Source organism: Loxodonta africana, chromosome 5 (genome assembly GCF_030014295.1).
Source record: "Loxodonta africana isolate mLoxAfr1 chromosome 5, mLoxAfr1.hap2, whole genome shotgun sequence".
Lineage (NCBI taxonomy): Eukaryota > Metazoa > Chordata > Mammalia > Proboscidea > Elephantidae > Loxodonta > Loxodonta africana.
In genome coordinates, this window is record NC_087346.1 from 138089958 (window position 1) to 138108639 (window position 18682).

Below are 18682 nucleotides of genomic sequence, written 5' to 3' on the forward strand. Positions count from 1 at the left end.
ATAATAGGAACATAAATACAGAAATCAGTGATTCTCTGTGCAATTTATATATATGTATATGACACTACGTGTCCAAGAATGAATATGCTATGGTTCCTGACTCCAAAATGGAGCTTCCAATCTAGAGGGCCAGTCTTCCCCTCACACGTGGGTGCTTCCAAATCAGTCATGTTGCCTGCATAGTATCTGGGTGACAGAGAACTTAATAAAAATCAGATAATTGTTTAAAAAAAAAAAAAAAAAAGGAGTACTGAGTTACACAAAACTGTATCTAAGTCTTGGCTTTCCACTGACTGATGAACAAAGAGACCTAGAGGAAGTGAATAAATCTCTCCAAGTTCTCATTTTCTTCAGTGACAAAATGGGCACCAAAATATCTACCCTGTGAGAATCTACATGGTCCAGTCCCCAGCTTGAGAATCATTAGTCTAAGGAAATTTAAAAATATTTATGGTCTCAGTTGTCATGCCTTCAAAAATAAGATCAACAAACGGGAAAAATCCAGAGGAGGTCAACTATGATGATCCCACAGGAGAGAAAGCGACCACGTTAAACTGAAACCAAACCCATTGCCATAGAGTCAATTCTGACGATAGTGACCCTGTGGGAAAGAGTTAAACTCCCCCACAGGGTTTCTAAGGCTGTAATATTTATGGAACCAGATCGGCACATCTTTTTCCCATGGAGTGGATAGTGAGTTCGAACCACTGCGCCACCAGGGTTCCTTAGTGATAATGTTAGAAGAGTAGAATTCTACAAAGAGGAAATGCCCAACCAAGCTTGAATATATCAAAACTACGAAATCATTGCATAGAGCACAGACTTTTCCTCCAAATCCTTCAAACATGTGATGAAAGCAGGAATCACTTAAAGTTTGAGAAAAGTAAACTTGAAACACTGCCTCATGAGACAAATAATAAACACAAGAAACTTGTAACCCTGAGAAATGGTAAGGGGTGTGAATTAGAAATATGGAAATATAAAACTGCAAGCCACCTATCCAGGGGCTTTATAAATCCAGAGCTTACCTGAAAATCTCAAAAAAAAAGGAAAAGGACTAACAAAAAGGCAATCCATGTTACAAAGTTTGTTCATCATAATTTGTGTTTTTTAGTCTTTCTGTCACTATAAGTTGAATCAACTCAACAGTAATGGGTTTGGTTTGGTTTCTGGATTGAACAGTGTTCTCCAAAAACATCTGTCATCTTGGATATGCCATGATTCCCAGATTTGTGTGACTATCATTTTGTGATCTGATGTGATTTTCCTATGTGCCATTGTTTTGTGATCTGATGTGATTTTCCTGTGTGTTGTAAATCCTGCCTTTATAATGTTAATGAGGTGGGATTAGCGACAGTTATAATAATGAGGCAGGAATCAAGCCACAAGAATAGGTTTTGTCCAAAGCCAATCTCTTTTGAGATACAAAAGAGAGAATCAAGCAGACAGCAGAGAGAATGGGGACCTCATACCATCAAGAAGCAAGAGCCAGGAGAATAGCCTGTCTTTTGGACCTGGAGTCCCCGTGCTGAGAAGCTCCTAGTCCAGAGAAAGACTGATGACAAAGACCTTCCTCCAGAGCTGACAGAGAGAGAAAGGCTTCCCCTGGAGCTGATGCCCTGAATTTGGACTTCTAGCCTACTAGACTGTGAGAGAATAAACTTCTGTTTGCTGAAGCCATCCATTTGTGGTATTTCTGTTACAGCAGTAGTAGATGACTAAGACATTTGGTTTTTAGTCTTTTGGTGCCTATTTACCTTTAGTTTATCCACAATTCTAACAAATATGGAAATTTAATTTTTCAGTCTTCTCCAGACTTGGCTGAAAGACTCAGACAAGCTGGAAGTATTGAAAGCACTAGTCTGACAAAAACTAGGCAATTGAAAACAAACTAGTCAAAATCTAAAAATAATAATAAGAGTAATCTGAGGTCATTTAATGATAAGGAAGTCCTGTATTTCTTAATAGCATCAACATATGCATCACTATTCTATAAACCAGAAAACCAAACTCACTGCTGTAGAGTCGATTCCGACTCATAGCGACCCTATAGAACAGAGTAGAACTGCCCGATAGTTTCCAAGGAGCGCCTGGCAGATTCGCACTGCTGACCTCTTGGTTAGCAGCTGTAGCACTTAACCGCTATGCCACCAGGGTTTCCCACTATTCTATAAAAAAAAAAAAAAATTTACTATTCTATAAAAAAAATTCTATAGACAGGTACAAATATTGATTAAATTGGATCTTTCCAGGGGTGCTAAAATTATATTTTGCATTTCAACTTCCTAAGCTTAGAAATGTGCCATAACTTAAAAATGTTTTTATTGTTATTTGACATTGAAAATTACATAAGATGTCACACTTCGGTCATCTAAAGAATTCAAGTATGAATGCCTCTTACTTGGTGACAGCAGGTAAATAAGATATTAAGTAAATGCATGAAGGGATGGCAGACACCTAATGAGCCACTAAGGGCCACTAGGCTGTGTGAAGTAGGCTATAACTTTTGATATTAACATCCTGAAAAATGAGCACGATCATAGTCAACATGCCCCTTGGGACTGTTGAGCAGAGGATTCGGTAGTTAAGCATATAACCACTTGAGAAAGTACATTCAAAGTGAACTATCTGGGTTTTTCTATGTGTTACGTTCTTGTTGTTGCCATCCAGTCAGCTCCAACTTATGGCGACCTTATGTATGATAGAACAAAACATTGCCCAGTCCTATGCTATCTTCATGAGCATTGGTATGTTTGAGTCCATTGTTGTAGTCATTGTATCAATCCATCTCACTGATGGTTTCCCTAGTTTTCACTGACCCTCTATTTTACCAAATACAATGTCCTTTTCTAGTGATTGGTCTTTCCAGGTAACATGTTCAAAGTAAGTCAGCTGAAGTCTCATCACCCCAGCTTCTAAGGAGCATTCTGGTTTTATCTCTCCTAAGCTGATTTGTTCATTCTTTTGGCAGTCCATTGTATATTCAATATTTGTCACCATACCACAGTTTGAACACATCAATTCCTCTTCTGTCTTCCTTCTATTTTGTCCAGCTTTCACATGCACTGAGGCAACTGAAAAAACCATGGCTTGGCTTAGGCACACCTTAGTTATCAGAGTGGCACCTTTGCTTTTTAACACTTTAAAGAGGTCTTTTACAGCAAATATGCCCAATGCAATATGTCATTTGGTTTTTTGACTGCTGCTTCCATGGACGTTGTTTATTGATTGTAGTAGAATGGAACTGTTGACAACTTCAATTTATCATGGTGTTGTTTATCGGTACAGTGGCGAGGATTTTTTTTTTTCTTCACATTCAGGACTAATCCATACTGAAGACTATATATAGTCTTACACCATCATCAGTATGTGCTTCCAGCTCTCTTCATTTTCAGCAAGCACGGCTGTGTCATCTGTATATCTCAGATTCTCTGCGGAGGGATAGGAAATACATAGGCTGCACCATGAATGCCTTTCTTATGGTATCACACTGTACTTTCCTTGTGTAAGCAGAGACCCTCAACCAAATTGCCCTGTGTTGTCTACTCTCAGATTTGCAAATCTTTTAACCAAGAAGTATTTTCCTACCCGATGATTTTACCAGTGGTTCTTTATGGAACTCACAGTGCATGGAAATACTCTGTACTGGAAACGCTTCACTTACTCCTCCAGATCCACTCTCTGCTCTGGGCCCCAGAAGGCTGCCCCCTGAAGCCCACCTGAATCAGATCCTCTTGTTCTCTGGCCTCTGACTAGAGGAGGCTACGAAAGACAGCAGCAAGAGATCATACAGTGAGAGGAGAGGAAGATTGGCATTTTATTCCCTGGTTTCCCCTCTGCTGGACCACTCGTTGAACGTGTCTTGTTTCTTTTCTCAATCAACTTTGTTGTTGTTGTTGTTAGCTGCCCTAAGTTGTCACCTAAACCATGGAGACCCATGTACAATGGAACAAAACACTGCCCAGTCCTGCACCATTCCCACAATTGGCTGCAGATTGGACTTTTGTGATCCATAGAATTTTCACTGGCTGATTTTCAGAACTACAGCGCCAGGCCTTTCTTCTTAGCCTGTGTTAGTCTGGAAGCTCTACTAAAGCCTGTTGTGCATCATAGCAACATGCAAGCCTCCAGGCACAGACAGGTGGTGGCTGAGCATGAGGTGCATTGGCTGGGTATCTCCCACATGGAAGGCAAGAATCCTACCACTGAGCTGCCACTGCCCCGATCAACTTTGTTGTTGTTAGGTGACGTGGAGTCAGTTCCAACTCACAGTGACACTATGTACAACAGAATGAAATGCTACCCCATCCTGCACCATTCTAACAATCATTACTATGTTTGAGCCCACTGTTGCAGTCACTGTGTCAATCCATCTCCTTGAAGGTTTTCTTCTTTTTAGCTGACCCTCTACCAATTTGATGACCTTCTCCAGGGTCTGGTCCCTCCGACTTACATCTCCAAAGTGCATGAGACAAGTCTTGCCATCCTTGCTTCTAAGCAGCATTCTGATTGTACCTCCTCCACGATGGATTTTTTCATTCTTCTGGCAGTCCATAGTATATTCAATATTCTTCCCCAACACCATAATTCAAAGGTATCGATTCTTCTTCGATCTCCCTTATTCACTGTCCAGCTTTCACATGCATACACCCAAGCCCATTGCCACTGAGTTGATTCTGACTTACAGCCACCTTATAGGATGCAGTAGACCTGCCCCACAGGGTTCCCAAGGAGCGCCTAGCGGATTTGAACTGACAACCTTTTGGTTAGCAGCTATAACTCTCAACCACTATGCCACCACGGTTTCCACATGCATATGAGATGACTGAAAATTCCATGATTTGGGTCAGATGCACCTTAGTACTCAAAGTGACATGTTTGCTTTACTTCAACTTTACTGAATTATAATTTATATGGAGTAGTATCTCTTTTATTTGTACTGTTTGATGGGTTTTTATAAATGTATACACCTTGTGTAGCCACCACAACACTTAAAAAGAAAATGGGCAACCACTAGTCTGATTCCTGTTACTATAGATTAGCTTTACACTTATTAGAATTTAATACACATGGACTCATAGAGTATGATCTCTTTCGCTCAACATAATTATTTTGAGATTTATCCATGTCGTTGAATGTTACCAGTGATGTGTACCTTTTTACTGCTTTGTAGTATTCCACTGCATGCCTATCACACCAAAGACCATGTTGTTGTTGTGTGCCATTGCGTGAATTGGCTTATAGTGACCCTATATGACAGAGTAGAGCTGCCCTATAGGGTTCCCTAGGCTGTAATCTTTATGGAAGTAGATCACACCAGTTCTTTAGTCTCATGGAATCACTGATGGCTTCAAACCATCAACTTTTCTGTTAGCAGCCTGGTGCTTAACGATTGTGAAATCAGGGCTTCTCTCGAGTGGCCATAGTGCCTGTCACATAGCCCTCTCCTATAGCTAGAGTTCTCATCAGCTCCTTTATCTGTGTTGGTTTCCCACAAATCTGCCCCTACCTTTGTAAATAGCCTGTCCCTTAAATCCTTTATCATTGTGATTGTGTCCTCTGTCCCCTGCTGGGGTGCTGATTCATCATCACATAGAACACACAATAGTAAGCTTTTTATTCTCCAGAGAGATGAAAGTTTTTATAGGCATCATTCTGTCATCCTTCCTATGATCCTCTGTGGCAAATAAAAGTAGGAACCATCCCCATGGAGAAAAGAGAAACATCGATATCAAACTCTTTGCCTAAGGGAATTCATGAGACAATAAGTAGAAAAAGGGTGGGAGTAGTGGTGTCTGGGACCCCTGAATTCTTAAACTGCTAGTGTCTTTTAAATTATTTTAAAATGGCTTATTTCTTCTGATTATAAAAGATTAAATGCTAAATGAATATTAGGAAAATGCAGAAAAGTGTAAAGAAAAAAAAAAAAAACTGTCCGTAACCTCATCATTCTGAGATAAACGTATTTCCTTCCAGTCTTTTTTTTTTTTCCCCTGATAATACAAAATAAGCTGTTTTAAATAGAATTAGATTCCCAGAATAGTTTTGATTTCTGCCTTGTTACACCTGACTATATATTGTGAAGGAGCTCTGGTGGCACGGTTGTTAAGCTCTCAGCTGCTAACCAAAAGGTTGGTTGTTTGAGCCCACCAGCCACTCCATGGGAGAAACATGTGACAGTCTGCTTCCATAAAGATTACAGCCTTGGAAACCCTATGGGGCAGTTCTATTCTGCCCTATAGGGTTGCTATGGGTCAGAATTGACTCAACAGCAACAGGTTTTATATATCGTGAAGGGGCCCGTGTGGTCAGTGATTAAGAGCTTGGCTGCTAATCAAAAGGTTGACAGTTCAAACCCACCAGTGGCTCTGTGGGGCAAAGTCCTGCTGATCTGCTCCTGTAAAGATTACAGCCTAGAGAACCCTGTGGGGCTGTTCTACTCTGTCACATGGGATCTCTATTAGTCAATAAACAACTCGATGACATCTAACAATAACAAGATATACTGTGAGAAGCCCCTGCGTGGTGCAAATACTTAACGTTCTCAGCTGCTAATTGAAAAGTTGGAGGTTTGAGTCCACCAAGAGGAGCGAGCCTCAGAAGGAAGAAGGCCTGGTGATCAACTTCCAATAAATTAGCCATTGAAAACCCTGTGGTGCACAGTTCTACTCTGATACACATGGAGTCGCTATGAGTTGGAAATGACCAGCATTTTCATTAAATATCATTTGAAAGCACTGTTCTTAATTGTATAACATATGTATTCAACTATTTCCCTATCATTTGTGATCTTCTGCTTTTAATAGGGATCTAAAGTTTGCAGAAAGCAAACCAAGGCTCAGTTCTCTCATTGGTCATTATGATGGTGTTTTTTGGCATTTAGAGCCAGCCTAGCTTCTAAACAGGTTTTAAAATCAAGGGATTTGACAATTGAGAGAAAGGTGCTTGACAGCTAATCGAGGCAAGGCATCATTTGGGGAATATTCACTGGGCCTAACGAGGAAAATAGCTGGCTTCTCAGTCTCCACCTCCAGGTAACTTCTAAAGCCTGCCCTGATAAGGTTCAATTAAGATGAGAAACTTCAGGTAACTTTTCAGGGAGACCATAATTCCTGCAATAGCAAATGTCAAATATTGCCATTTTAGCTGTTCTGAATGACTGCCTTGTTATTTCCAAGGGTTCTAAGGGTAGTATTTGTCAATGGCAGTATCGGTGACTTTTCAAACTAATTAACTTTATATCAAAAAATAAAACAACTTAATTGTTTAACCGGTGGTGTATTAGACACCGTGGGAGGCATGGACCACTTCCTCTGGAAATAAATCTGATTCTTTCAGTCTCCCAATTTATTTCTCCAGGAACCATGTTATTGTCTTGTAAATGGTCCACCTCTCCCATTATTTCCTAAGTAGCAGTTAGACTGGGGAGAAAACAGTTACATTGATATATGAAGTTGGAGGCAGATGCCAAGCCAATTGATCTGGGTAGGTTAAATGGGAGAAAATACTTCTAACAATCAATAGAGGTGCTAATTTGGCTAATTGTTAGATAGTGTTTCTTTTTAAGTGAACGATTTTCTCAATTACTGTTTATCATGTTGATTTTTTTCCCCTGTGTTTATCAGCTTTAACTTTACTAAACCTTGTATGATATTACTTTCCAATGTGTCTTTGTGCCAAGGTTTTTCTTGCCAACCTGGTGACAAGTAGTTTTCCTGGATGTGATCTTATTATACGAAAAGCTCAGTTTGGACTTTTACCAAGATGTCTTCGGCAGAGGCAATTTTCTACCAATGATGTTTAAAACAAAAGCAAGCGTCCTCATCTAACTAGAGCTGATGGGCCAAGAAATAGAAGTTTAAGCATAGTATTTAAAGTTACAAGGGTAACCAACCAACAAACTAAAGATTAATATCTTCCTAATTAAAAAACTGGAAACAGGAAGGCAGAGGTAGTGGATAATGAATTTCTTATCCTTCCATAGGTGCAGGAGTTCAACAGATACTGTACACGACTGATAGATCAAAATATGGGCAACAGTGGATACAAGCAGAGGAAGTGAAGGAGAGCAATCAAGGGACAAGGTGGGAGACTTTTCTCCCCCCCCCTTTTTTTTTTTAAATATATCCTTCTATTTAATAATTTCCATCACCCATTTGTCAATTTGCCATATTGTGGTGGCTTGCATGTTGCTATGATGCTGGAAGCTATGTCACCAGTATTTCAAATACCAGCAGGGTCATCCATGGTGGACAGATTTCAGCCAAGCTTCCAGACTAAGACAGACTAGGAAGGCCACTTGATAGAAAATTAGCCAATGAAAACTCTATGGGTCACAACAGAGTATTGTCTGGTATACTGATGACAGATGAGCCCCCTACATTGGATGGCACTCAAAATACACAGTGTCAGCAACAATGGACTCGAGCATACCAACAATTGTGAAGATGGTGTGAGACCAGGCAACTTTTATTTCTTGCACATGGGGTGGCCATTAGTTGGAGCCAACTCAATGACAATTAACAACTTATGATAATTTAAAATACTAGTAATAGTAGTATAAACACAAAGTTTTTAGGAGTGTGGAAAGAATAATGAGAAGATACAAAGGAAAAGGGAATCTTAGAATCCTATAATGTAAGTGCTAAAAGGGACCTAGGAGAACTTAGTTCTACTCTATCCACTTACAAATGGCAAACTAGGAGACAGATGGTTGAATAATGGAGAGTATTGCAAACATTGAAACTCAAAAAGAACAAAGAAGAGTATATTTTATTTATATGCATAATATTTTCTTTTAATAATACTTCGAAAATTCTCCTTGCTACCTCACACCTCTAAGACATTTCACACCTGCTCACTAATGCCTGAAATTATTTTAGAAAGGCATTAAGCCTTTCATTCCAAAACGAAGAATACACCACGGAAAAATTTAGACATAAGCTCCGGGTTCGGATTGAATGATTTGACCTAAATCGGAACAAAGGTTTAAATGTCTGATATTCGAAGAGTACAAAACACTGAATGCTGAGAGAGAGGAAGTTCCATCAATATGAGCTCTAAAAGGGGAAGCCAAAGGCATTGGATACAAATACATTACATCTCAACTGTTTCCTGCTGGGTTCCCTGCTGCCCACTGTCTTTCTCCAGACTCCATGTTTCTTTCTATGCAATGGTCCATGATGTTATTGTTGTTTTTATGGATTAAGTCAGCATGAGGATTGGATTTTCAAACCGTTACTGTCAAATTTTGCCTGGATCTTTGGTGGATGTCGCTGCTGGAGTTTTCACTCTCATATCATGGTAGTGAAATGATAAACTGGAACCAAAACATCAGCTGATGGCTAACTTGGAAGAGAATAACTTTTCAAGGATTTTCCCTGGGAAGTTGGACCTCACTGGTTAAGAAGAATTCATGCAAACATAGAGTCAAAAACAAATGCCTCCCTGAAAGCAATGTCTTGTCATTTTCTTCATGGTCTTTAGAGTCATCATCACCACTACCACTATACTTGTGTTGCTGTGTGACCTAGGACAACTTATTTCACTTCTCTGTGATGAGTCTGCTCATCCATAAAATGGGGATATTGAACTTTTCCTTACCCTCCACACAGAATTGTTGTTGTTGTTAGCTGCCATCGAGTCAATTCTGACTCAAAGTGACCCTACAGAACAGAGTAAAGCTGACCTATAGGGTTTCCTAGGCTATAACCTTTACAGGAGCAGATCACCAGGTCCTATCTCCCACAGAGCAACGTGTGGGTTTGAACTGTTCAACTTTCGGTTAGCGCCGTGTGCTTAACCATTGTGCCACCAGATCTGCTTCCTCATAGTGTATGAGTATGTAAATGTGAAGAAATGAGGCAAAGACGCATGGGAAAGCCATCAGAAATCACTAAACATATACAGACATAATCAGAAATAAGTACAAGGCCATAGTTCCTTAAGCAGGAATCCCACAGAGCATTGCACGGAGTGCTATACCTCGTAGATATCCAACCGTGTTTGATTTTTATGTAGCTGAGAAAATGAGGCATCAGTGGTTCAGTGGGAGAATTCACACCTTCCTTATGCAGGAGACCTAGGCTTGATTCCTGGCCAATGCATCTCATGTGTTGTCACCACTGAGGAAAAGCATTCCAAAACTGAAGCCCTTGACATGGCTGGTATTTCTGGGTGGGGTCTGTGCCAAATCTCTCCTTGTCCTAAGTGACTCCATCTTGGATTTCTAAATGTAGCTTCTGTCATGCAACGTAGCTTGTCACTTCTGTGAAACTTTCCACTGTATCCTGACCTAGATAAATGCAATTTTAGCCACCCTACTCTGTTAAAGGAAGAACTTGCTGTTAGAAATAGCCAAAGTTAGAAAACGGTAATTCAAGACCTATATAGGTGTTAGACATAGTGTTAAGTATGTGACTTCGGTGGTCAGCCGATTCTTAGGAAATGCCCCTTTAGCTTCCCATCAAAAAAAAATGTTTATCTAAACTGTGCCTGGGTCCTTACAAAGCCCTGTACTTTTCTATAACCTTGTTCTAACCCCTCTTCTAAGCCCTGTGAATTGTGTGGTGTAAACAATCACAAATGTTTTAGCTGTACCCTTGCATGTGCATTTTTTTTCTTTATAAGCTTCTGTATCACTGCAGGCCCCTGAAGCACCTTGTTCAGACTATTCTGACACTGTGTCTTCCTTTTTAGAAAATGCTTTCTGCCATAATAGAAATCTCTGTTTTTAAACTTAAACAGACTCGTGATTTTTCCACTACAACACTACCCATCTGTCCGTGGAGGCTTGCGTATTGCTATGATGCTGGATAAATTTCAGTGGAGCTTTCAGACTAAGACAGACTAGAAGCAAAGCCTGGCAATCTACATCCAAAAATCAGTCAATGAAAACTCTGTGGATCGCAACGGTCCACAACTGGTCATGGGGGTGGAGTCGGATTGAGCAGTGTTTCGTTCTCTTGTACATGGAGTCTTCATGAGTTCATGGCTGACTCGATGGCAGCTAACAACAACAGTAACTGAGAAAACAGAATAAAAATAGACAAAAATGTAAATGACAATGTAACTGATTCCATGAGGCAGCCTATGATTCGTGAGGGGTAAGGATAGTCTGTGCTATGATTTCAGAGGACTCTGGATGTTGATAGAGTCTCTAAAATAAACTGAGAAGGAAAAGAGACTTCAGGTGGGTCTTGAAGGACAGGCTGGATTTAGCTAGATACTGAAGAGAAAAGACAATCCAAGATTCAGGCAAAAAATAATTGATAAATTTATCCAGATAAAAAATTCATCAGATCTGGATAAAACATATCCAGATACGATTGTTTGGTAGCCCTTTACATATATTCTTTAATCTTCCTAAAAACTTCCTGAAGGGTAAACATAAACACAAATAAACCAAAAAAAAAAAAAAAAAAATGAACCTGTTGTTGTCGAGTTGATTCTGACTCATAGCAACCCTATAGGACAGAGTAGAACTGCCCCATAAAGTTTCCAAGGAATGGCTGGTGGATTCGAACTGCTGACATTTTGGTTAGTAGCTGACCTCTTAACCACTGTGCCACCAGGTTTCCAAATACATTGGAGATTTATATTAATATTTATATATATTTCATGAACGTACCATGATTCAAAGAGGTTGAGCTGCCTGAGATCACACAACTAATCCTGGGGAGGCCTATGTGACTGACTCTAAAACTCATACTCTCAACTACATTGCAAAGTAGACATGCAGATGGTTTAGAAATTACAGAGCACCATTCACCTGACAGTGAGATGTTACTGAGCCTCAGTCCTGGCATCGTGGTAGAGATGCCACCTTGTGGCCCACACTCTATGAAAATGTATGTTTTTGTTGTTGTTAGTTACAATGAGTAAGCCCCAACTCAAAGCAACCTCATGTTCAAAGGGGTTGGACCATTGTGGTCCATAGAATTTTCTTTGTCTGATTTTTGGAAGTAGATCACCAGGCTTTTCTTCTTAGTTTTAATCTATTCAGCATCATAGCAACATGCAAGCCCCCACTGACAGACGGTTGATAGCTGTGTGTGAGAAGCATTGGTCATGGAAATCAAACTTGGATTTCCTGCATGGAAGGCAAAAATCCTACCACTGAACCACCACAGACCTCATGTGAAAATGTGCATAAATTTGCTTAAAGACATAGTACATTACCTGCATTGTCACTCATTCGTTGCATACGCCAGGTTAAATTATTGGCTTTTCTACCTCCCCTTGGGTGCAGAGATGAAGCTAGAGTTGGGGACAAAGATAGAGAATGGGATGGACAGATGGGGTCCTGAACTAGGTAGACAAGCCTATGCGGATTACCCCAAGGGTGAAAAAGCTGTGATTTGCCCACCACAAGCTATGCTTCTCAAACCATTCCATGGAAGCAGTGCCTTTCAAGGCAGAGGAGAATGGACAGGGTGTCCAGGGCCTGGGGCTTCACCTGAAGCTACCCATGATGGGTTCAAAATTTCTTGGAGGATTTTGGTTTCATCACAAAAATTCAAATGAATTTTGCCTTATATTCCATAATATGCCTGTGCTTATGAATCCAACTAAAAATAAAATAATGTAAAATTAACATTTTAAGAACAACATTTAATACATACGGAACATTGATCAAGAACCAGGCACTGTTCTGTGCACTTCATTTTCATTGCCTTTTGTAATTCTCACAGCATGAGGATGAGACATGAGATAGCAAAATTATCGTCAACATCATCCCCATTTTACAGGTGGAGAAACTAAGGCTTAAAGAGGGTATTTACTTTGTCCAAGATCACTCAGATGATAGTGTGGGGGTCAAGGTTCAAACCCAAGCAGGTTGACTCCAGGGCCCACACACCCACTTTTCAGCTGTATATTTTAAGGCCCAATCAATATTTCTCCTCCTTCACAGATTCTCCCCAGGCCCCCTATAATGGGCTCGTGTCCTCTGAAGTCACAGCATTCACCACCCATACCCTCTCATCGATCATGCACTCCTTATAGTATTCAGTATATTATTCAATTTTTTATTGCACCATGCTTATCTTGGGGCTTCTAGAACCCCCAGTTGGAAGGTCCCAAATTTGAGAAGGATGAATCTACAAGATTAGGACTGCCATGGAAACTTGTGGCACTGTATGATTTCGGCATGTGAACTGTGTGTGTATATATACACAAGTTATACTCTAAATCCCAAGCAATCATGAGACTGCTAGGATGAAGACTCCACTATCTAATTCAATTGGGTTGCACATACAAACAAACTTTACAAAGTTTCAGCAACTAGAAGTTATTATTATTATTTATAGAAGGTAAACTGTAAACAATAGAAACAGATAACTTACAAAAAACAGGAGTAACCTGGATCAAAGGAGAATGAAGAACACCAAGGACACACGATAACTAAGAGCCCAAGAGACAGAAAGGGCCACATGAACCAGAGACCTACATCATCCTGAGACCTGAAGAACTAGTTGGTGCCCGACCACAATCGATGACTGCCCTGATAGGGAGCACAACAGAGAACCCCTGAGGGAGCAGGAGATCAGTGGGATGCAGACCCCAAATTCTCACAAAAAGACCATACTTAATGGTCTGACTGAGACTAGAGGAATCCCGACGGTCATGGTCCCCAAACCTTCTGTTGGCCCAGGACAGGAACCACTCCCAAAGACAACTCATCAGACATGAAAGGGACTGGACAGTGGGTAGGAGAGAGTTGCTGATGAAGAGTGAGCTAATTATATAAGGTGGACACTTGAAAAAAAAAACAGGAATAGATTTGGGGTGAACTGGTCCCCTCCACTCCCACGAGTGCCACACTTAGGACTGTAGGAGAGGAACCTACTTATGTCTAAAAGGGTAGCCACTCCCCTTCCTAATTTACCCATGTCCATTTCTGTGTCCCTGGGCAGATACATCATGGACCAGGTGTCAGCAGGCATCTCTCTCTCTTTCTCAGCAGATGTGTCCCCAGCTCTGGTCTGGTGTGGTGTGGCTGTGTTCATTTTCTTTCTCTCTTTGTCTCTCCATGGCTTTTCTTGGCTGGTTCTGGTCCCTAGTACTTTCTGATCCAGCTCTCAACCATTAGCTTTGGGACAACCTTGGGCCAGTGCCAGAGTTAGGCTAGTATTACAACACCTCTCAAAGCAAAACCATTTTATTGGCAACCTCTGTACAGTGTATGGCCAAGCCTCTGCTCTGTTGGCAACCTTCCACCCAGAGGTACCCAGCTCCATTGTGAACCTCCTGCCAGGAGATGCCCAGCTCCACTCCATGGGTTGAATGCCCACCACCGCTGTCTGTCTTGTGGTTCTCCCTGCTCACTCCACTATCGAAGTTTCCCTGCCACTAGACTTTGCTGTGCTTGCCATCATTTCTCTCAGTCTTCAGTGTTGCCAGCTCAGTGTTATAGCCCTTGGCCTACATTACAGCTCTTCTAGCAGCGTCCATGGGGCTACCAATGGGTTGGCCTAAGCTCAAGGCTCATAATTACTAAACAAGTGCTCTGACCCTGCGTTCACTACTAATTAGTTAGGAAATCTGGAGCAATTCAGTCAACCTCCAGTCAATTCACCTCACTTAATTTCAATTTTTTCTTCTGCCATATTATCTCTCCCGGTCCCTGCATTTAATGATTAGAAGAATAAAATGAGTGCATATCACGTGAGAACACTTTGAATAAAAAAACACATTAGGTAGAGGGTTGAATTGCACTTATAAAAAGTACTGAGCCTCAATCAGGCTCCACGTTAGATGTTAGAGATTAGACCTAGAGATATTGAACAAGACCTAGTCTCTAACTTCAAAGAACTCCTAGCGAGCAAAGGAGACAAGGCGTGTTAACAAGTGTATTACAAAACAGTATGCATAATAAGAAGAACACATTCCAAGAGCAGAGAATGACGAGCTCTGCTAGGGGTTATCAAAGAAGACTTCATAGGGAGAAAAGGTGGGTGTCAGGATTTGTTTTATGAGAAAAAAAGAAACCAGAAACAAAAAGGAGGGTGATGAAAGATAAGACAAGAAATTAAATAAAAATGTCCAATTTAAACTTACCTAATTCAGTGTCAAGTTGCAATGTATTTGTTAATATTCAACTTCCTTTCTTTGAAACTTTAATCAAGTCCAAATGGACACTTGTGAGATTAAATCACCACCTACAAGGCCTTGATTTATCCAGAGAAAATGGAATATCTGAGCCTTCATCCCCTGCGAAGAGCAGACAAGCCAATTTTGCTTTTAAACAATCAACAGGTAGAGACATAACAAAGGTCGTATATTATGAGGCTGCAGATGGAAATTCAGCCCCAGCAGTTACATCGACACAGTTATTACTGGTATTACAGCCAAACCTCCTCATTCTGCTGACATTATTAACCAAGACAAACGTGGCCCTGCAGCTTTATTTCATAGGGTAGATCACCTATTAAACCAAGAACAATATCATTGTCTTTTGCAGCACTTCCAAAATTGCCTCCTGCCTCTAAGAGGTTTCCCAGGCTTTTTTTCCCCTTGCCATCAGGATAGACACCATTCATCTGAAGCGTGTTGCTGTCTGGTCAGGTTCTGTTTGGCACAGCTCAGTAGGTCCCTGTGATTCTCACTCAGGTGAAAGGCATGCAATAGTTGTGATCATTTGTGAAATCATCATCATGCTCTCTGGAAATATCACTTAGCTGCTGACAGAGGGAATCGGCCCCTTAAAAAGCCCCAAATTTCTCAGTGCATTTTTTTCTTCCTCTCATCAAAAATGCTTGCATCAGGATACATTGGTGAAATGTATCCCAGAATTTGTGAGTGATGCCTTCATCTGGAGGAAGAAATCAAGACTCAGAGAGTATGAGTGATCTTATCAAGGTTATACGGCTATATGTGCCTGTACAGAGACTAACACTGAGGCCAAAGAAACCTTTTTTCACCTATTTCTCTAAATAAAATGGCTGCTCTTTTGAAGTAGGAATGCAAGTAAGTGGTTGTTTGCTATATGGGTGAAACGTAAAATTCACACACCTTTATTGGTTTATGGATTGGGCCAGGAGTGGATTAACCAGTAAGCAAGGTACGGATGGATTTACACTAAGCAAGGTACACATGAGTTTACTTGTGTTTACTTACGAATCTATAGTGCACAATTTCACATGGGTTTCAAAGATGTGGTGGAAGATAGGTGAATTGTGCACTACCAATCAGTAAGTAAGCACAAGTAAGCCTGTGCGTACCTTGCTTATTGGGTAATCTGTCTGTGGATTGGGCTGATATTTATATGGAGATTTCCTGTATTGAATTAAATCTGTTTTACTTCAATTATTTACTGGGTAAATGCAAATATCATTTCCACTCTCCATGTGCCTTGGATTTATTTCAATCTGATAACGCTGCCTTTTTGTCAAAGGGGGAACAAATCCCCCCTAAGCATCGATGCTCCTGGAATTGGCATCATTGACTGTTTTCATGGAGCCTAGGCGTACCATGTAATGATAAATAAAAATCACACAGAAATAATTATAGGAAGAACTCAACAGCATCCTCTGTTCTCTTATGCATGGTAACCTCAAAAGGCAGAGTCCAGCAAGAAGTTTAGGACAACCTAACCCTTAAGAAAGGGGAAATATCTTTTACATTATGTACATTTCCAAATGATCAAAGTAGTCCAGGGAGGGTTGCCATATGGCTTGGGCTTTTGCATGTCTTTTCTTGAATTTTCTTTTCTAATAAAACATACCAGCATGTCACTGTTGAACAACAAAAATAGCAGGACTTGATGTTCCTATGGAGTCAAGGTCAGGAGCTTGACCTACTGAGGGCCTCCGTGGGCTACCTCTCCCTTGGCCTCCAGTCTCATGGCCAAGCTGGCCGACGGCAGACAAGCATGATGAGTAGAGGCAGAGGTCTGTGTCTCTGTGGTTCCTCTGGTCTGTGGGCAGTCGGACTGATCCAGGGCCAGACTTGGCTCCCCAGCTCTTTGCCTTTTGGCGACCGGCCACCTGGAGTCTGTTCAAATGAACAAGCTGTCTTTTCTTCCTACATATTGGTTTCTCCTCCATTTGAAAACAAACTCTTCCCCATCTGCTTGCTTCTAGGATCACCATAATTGCATAGAGGATGACTGGCGGCAACTCAATCTGAGGAAAACCCTGTTGATTCAAAGCATAGTCTCAATAAACGTTTGTGTTTCATCGTTTTGCTAAATGGAGCCTGTGCGCAGCCAGCTTTTCTAATACAGGAGTGGAAATTAATAGGAGGCATATGAGGAGGAGGGAATGCATTGAACAACACTCCACCATGACCCCCTTTGCTTCTAAGAATCTTCTGCTGTCCGGTGGATCCATTATTTGATCTGGATCGTGTCCTCCCAACCCACAAAGCACCAAAGTAAATAATGCCAGAATGGGGCCCTAAAATTAATGTGACTGCCAAGAAAAGAGGCATTTTCCTGACTTCAAGTACTAAACGATGGCCCTGGATCTGAGTACTGAACTGGTCAACTCCCATAAAAAAGATCATTGCTTTAATACCAAACATTTACTTTCCGAAATGGTCACTGCCTGCCATGAAAGAAGCCACTCGAGTTTGTGTACAAATCTATGAGCAGAAAGCATCACTACAAGAGGACAAGTTTGTCCTTCACACATACCTTGGTTCAAGCCCCACCTCTAATACCTACTATTGGTGTGACCTTGAGCATGTCCTTTAATATCTCTCAGCCTCAGTATCTCATTTCTAACATGCGGTTTAAGAACAATTTCTAACTCATTGGGTTGCTGTGAATGAAAGCAGTCACATAAGGAATTAGATCAGAGCCTGCTGCATAGTAAGCTCTGTAAAACTTGTCTAGTATTACTTATTAAAGTTGGTGTTCATTCAACAAACCTTTACTAAGCATTCACTTTCTATCAGACACTGCTTTATGGACTGGAAATGTAACAATGAAAAAAGATAGACAAGATCTTTTGTCCTCATGGATCTTAGAGACTTGTAACTGACAAGGAAATAGACAAGGAAATAAATAAATCATTTGAAATCATAACAATGCCTATGAAGAAAATTAAACAAAGAGCGAGCCTGGGGTGGGGACTCCTCCTTTAGGTAGCATATTCAGGGAAGACCTTTCTAAAAAGGAAATATCTGAGTTGAGACCCGAACAATCAGTGCAAAGACCAGTAGTGGGAATGGCCATGACATAGCTAAAGAACTAATAGAAGACTCTGTGGCTGGAATATAGTGAACAAGAGATGAAGTCAGAGACATGAGATGAAGTCAGAGAACTTGGCAGGACCTTGTAGTTCAAGCTAAGTATTCTCTCATGGGCAATGGAGGGCTCTTGACAGTTCTTAATCAAGAAGCTACTGATATGTGATTTATATTTTCAAAGGCTCTCTCTGGCTGCTTTTTGAAGAACAGGCTGTCATGAGCCAGAACAAGAGCAGCCCAACAGGAAGCCGGAGCAGTGGCCTTGTTGAGAGATGATGGTGACTTGGACTAGGGTAGTAGCAGCGGAGGTAGAAAGCGGTGGGGGACATCTGAGTCAAATACCAGTCCAGAACCACAAACCAGTTGGGCACATGTGTACTTAGTTTCACTGATCTCATTAAGCTCAACTTGTTGATTTCAGTCCTGAATTCACCTATCTGGCAGTATACCTAGAGGCAATGATAGGTTTGAAATAAGGTGTATTTAA